Raw genomic sequence first — 4,341 nt, forward strand, 5'->3', positions numbered from 1 at the left:
TTATTAATATTTATTTTATTACAAATTAATTATTCAAAAATAATCGTTATAAACTTTTTAGTTTTATATTTCAATAAAAATATAATACTAAATAATATATGAAAGTAATTAAAGTGATTAAATGATTTTATTTAAATGAAAATAAAATATTAGATCCATAAATATTTATTTGTGGAATATTTGATTGTGAAATATAAAATATTTGAGTAGAGAAATATTTGATTAATGATGTGGATTATGAGGTCCACGAATATTTGAAGGAAATATTTTTCTTATTGTGGATGGCCTAACAAAACATGAAGGAAAAAAACATAAAAATGCGACACCATATGGCCAACATAACGTATTATTTCTGTAAATTGTATCAACTTTGACACGAAGCGTTACATGGGAAAAAGAAATCAAAGTATCGGCATTTATCAATGGAATGGATAGCAAGTAGAAAGTTGCAAACAGTGGCATCTCCAGGTAAAACAGTCGCCCTCCAAAGAAAAGGTGCGTTTAGGTAACAGCATGAAAAACATAGCCTTAGATAATAGCTTCGATGTCATCTGAACTCACTACGGATCCATTCGGCGGTTCGTCAGATCGTAACTGATTGGATACATTATCTATAGCAGAATTGAGCTGTTCGATCTTCTCAGCCAGTTTCTTGCGTTGTTTCTGTGGAGAGGAATAGCGCGTGAGTCAATGGTGGAATAATACAAGTAAGCATCTTCACACAATCAATTGGTAAATCAGTGTTACGGCTTATATATGACTCAGAAGCAGTTTAGTGACATAATATCGAGCTCTAGAAAGAAAACAAAAATGAAATTCTCATTTCTATCCAACAGTTTTTTCTCGATATCTCTTCCAGGCTGCACGCATACTGGCAGGTAACAAGAATAAATGATACATCAATCTCAGTAATTACAAAAGGTTTTATTAGAATGCAGTTAGTCATGTTCATCGCTCAACTCTTTCTTGTTTAGGGGTTTGAAGAGCAATCACTTTTGAATGATACTACTACAGGATTATGTTATAAGATTTGAACGAGATATTACACCTCCAAACAACACATTTTTGGGTCAAAATGTCCGATCGAAGTATATGGTCAGCATGGTTACTGGCAACATATAATTGATATAGAAGCTATGTGATTCATTTGCATTCATAACGAAGCATTTCAGGAAACTTGCTTTCTGCAAACCTCATAAAATCAAGTTATGAAGAAGTGAACAGAAAAAAAATTGTTTCTAGAACTTTTTTAACCAAAAAATTTCTACACAAACAGGGTTTACTCTGGAGATAAGAAAGCTGCTCACCTCCAAAGCTTTTTCTTCGTCATATATAAATTTGGGCAACTTTTTCATGAGATCCTTTTTATCAGTACCAGTAAAAGCCTTGCTGATCTGTGAAAGGGAAAAGGGCCAGTTGCATCAAAACGTAGTTATGTTACACCTTCAAGTTGGAACAATCATGCATTTACGTAACAAAGTCTCAATGCAACAACAAAGAACATAGCTTCTAAGGTCATGATCGTTATGAATAATAAAATGAACATGAATGGCTCATAGAGAAAGCAGCTGGATGTAAAATAATAGTCATTACTGTTTGAGAATCATCACCTGAGGTGCGTAGACACAAACCAAGAGTGCCAACAATTAATCCCCCTAAAACAAATCCACCAACAAAGGCGCTTGCACCACTTTGCCTTCCACCATCACTGAGTCGAAAAAATCCGACAAACTGTTAGAAACATCTCTTGAAATATAATAAAAATGTTTAGTATTATTCTTGCTACTCATTAGCATTTTGACTTAAACCCCTGAATCAGTTTGAGACTGATCATCTCGTTAAAAATAAGTGTGGTCCTTCATCATTCATTGATAAGAACCTCATAAAGACAACAGTGTATACATTTACATTATCAACACTCTTGGCTTCCCTGGAGTGCTCCAGGGTCCAAAACATGTCAAATAAGAGATGCTCCACATTAAACTCAAAACAAATTGAGAGGTGAATATTAAAATAGCTGAAACTTTAGGACAAATTAGGGCAGTCCCAAGTGCTAACAAATATGCACAAAATTTATTTATCCATATAAATAACTGTAAAGCTAGTTTGTGAGAAGAGGACAATCTCAACTAACAACCACAATTAGAAGTTTAAATCAACTTTAATTCAGCCAGAGGCTAACAGCAATAACCATCGAAACTTAAGACAATACCCATAACTTGCTTGAACAGTGAGCATCCTTTTCTGGGATAATGATTTGCTAATGCCCTTCAAACTAAAAGCCAAGTAGTTGTGGCCTGCACATTGGTCTCGTGACTTCAGAGAAGAACCTAACAAGGCAAACAATGTTGCATATACTTAATGATCATATAGTTATCATGTCAGCCAACATACTGCAGAGACTTTCAAGGTAAATGGTCAGCAAAAAAATGAAAAATTGACATTATTTGATGGAACTATATTTTTCTGCATTTGTACTGTCATCAACTATTTTGTTCTCAAGCATCTCCACATGAAAAATTGGAAGGGCCTGGCAGAGAAGATAATTCAGACTCAAGCTTTTTGCAAGTAAGCAGTTTAGCACAAAAGAAGTGATCGAATTTCAACTCATACAACTCAAGCCATGTCCTCATACTTTGCTTTCAACGACATTATTACCCAAGATACAGTGTAATATTTCTTAAGCGTGAACAAAAGATAATAATAATGTGATGAGGTTCCCAGTGGAGCTTATATAATGGTTTCCTGGTCATAGTATCCAACCATTAGGCAAATTTAATGAAGTAATGCTTCGCTTCCTCCAAAACAAGCCATTAAGGCATGCCCAAGGAGAGGAAAAAAAATACAATATTGACAAAAGCTTTTTCGAGCAGTTAACAAAAGGATGTACAAACAAGATGATTTATGATTTACACAATCTTTATCTAAAACATTCTTGAGTTATACTACTTTAATACATCATAATGAGGTGTAAATTTTGGTTATTCGTCTACTGGAAACTCATACATCTGCTAAAAGATGAAAGAAATATTTGTGAACCACCATAATTTGAAGAATTTTATGTGGTATTACATAATGAAATCAGATTTCTTGGAAACCATTCCCAGAAGATTCACCTTGTTCTCGTGGCACTTCCCCTTTCACACACACACCGCTAGTGAGGGATTAGAAATCCAAGCAATTACGGTATCATCCAATATTTTTTACAACATCCAGAGCAACGAAACACATGTACAAGCTCAACCTTACAAGATGCATAAATGAGCTCGAAAAGGGAAACAGTTTTAAACGTGACAAAAAACTGACTGCACCTATCTTGCTAGCAGCACTCTTGACACTTCAGAAGCTAACACTAAACCATCCACTATACTGTTCGAATTCTGCACTCACGCCACATAGAGAGATCTAAGTCATACAACTCCACTCATTACCTCTCACTTACTTCACCGGGACGCCCTTCGAATAATTTTATCGATGTAATTAATCTTTCAGATAAAAGATTGTGAAAACGGTACCTTAATCAGTTGCAATTCTGAAACAAGTCGACCAATTTTGGCCCATGCTATAAAACATTTAATGCCAATACAACTCAACATTTCATCTTTAACCAGCTCAACAACCACCAATAAACTCTCTTCAAATATATAATATGACTGACGAACGTCAAAACAATAACCAGGGGAAAAACGCAAGCATAAAAAAAATTGAAGTTAATTCACTTCCAAAAAAAAATTCACCAATCAAAAGCATCGAAGAACACAACCAAGCCTAAAAATGAAAGGAATCAGTAGATTTACCGGACGATAAACGCAGAGCATCACGAGTATTAGAAATCACGAACGGGTTGGACAGAGCAGCCATTGTTGCAGCAAAAATCTCAGCGAAGAAACCGTCCGAATGTAAGCGAATAAATCGTAGTGAAGAAAAATAGGGAGCGGAGCTCGACGGTTAGTGAAATGGCGTAATCCTCTTGTCCTTTTATCCGTCGGTGAAATCGAAGCTGCATCGTAAATGCAACGTGGCATGAAAATGGAGTCTGTATCCGACCCCGGAAACCCAGACCCAAATATAGTATTTGGATCGGATCCGATTATCCAAATTGATTCGTCTAGGATTTTCGCTTTTTGAATATCATATATTTTGATCCATTTAAAATGTAATGCAAAAAATTTGATCTAATGATTATTAAAAAAAATTAATTTAATCATAGATATTAAAATATATGTGGTGTATATAATATTCTAAGTTTATCGTTTAAAAAGATAAATTTTCGACTCTTTTTCTACTACTATATTTTTTAACGATCGATTCGATTTGGTTTCGATTTTTATATAAACCTTA

General features: G+C 34.5%; 1 pseudogene; it reads right to left on the bottom strand.

Annotated features, from left to right (window-relative positions):
* Positions 1-330: 330 nt before the first annotated feature.
* Positions 331-4,034, bottom strand: LOC142551386 (uncharacterized; annotated as a pseudogene).
* Positions 4,035-4,341: the final 307 nt, after the last annotated feature.

Source organism: Primulina tabacum, chromosome 7 (assembly GCF_025594145.1).
Source record: "Primulina tabacum isolate GXHZ01 chromosome 7, ASM2559414v2, whole genome shotgun sequence".
NCBI lineage: Eukaryota > Viridiplantae > Streptophyta > Magnoliopsida > Lamiales > Gesneriaceae > Primulina > Primulina tabacum.